Genomic DNA, 583 nt, shown 5'->3' with positions numbered 1-583 from the left:
GAGGTGATAGTCTCTTCAACAGATGGTGCTGGCAGAACTGGAAAATGATATGCAAAAGATTGAAACAAGATCTTCACCTCACACCTTATACAAAACCCAACTCAACATGGATTAAAGATCTAAATGTGAATCCCAGAATTATGAAGGTCATCAATGAAAAAGTCAGTACAAATGTGAGGGCATGAATTCAGGGAATGCACAGACTATAAAACATTTTAAAAACCACACAAACAAAAGTAGACAAAATAGATGAGTGGGACATACTAATAATTAAAACCTTATGTGCATCAAAAGACTTCACCCAAGGAGTAAAAAGGGAAACCACAGAATGGGAGAAAATCTTCTGCAATGACACATCAGAAAAGGGAGTCATTTCTAAAATATATAAGAAACTACAACACCTCTACAAGAAAAAGACAAATAACCCAAATTAAAAATGGGCACAGGACATGAATAGACACTTGACCAAGGAAGAGATCCGGGCAGCCAACAAACATATGAAAAAATGTTAAAAATCACTAGCCCTTAGAGAGATGCAAATGAGATATCATCTCACACCAACAATAACAGCAAAGATAAAAAA

The sequence above is a fragment of the Chrysochloris asiatica genome, unplaced genomic scaffold, assembly GCF_000296735.1.
Source record: "Chrysochloris asiatica unplaced genomic scaffold, ChrAsi1.0 scaffold00429, whole genome shotgun sequence".
NCBI classification, from domain to species: Eukaryota; Metazoa; Chordata; class Mammalia; order Afrosoricida; family Chrysochloridae; genus Chrysochloris; species Chrysochloris asiatica.
Note: the sequence above shows the minus strand (reverse complement) of the source record.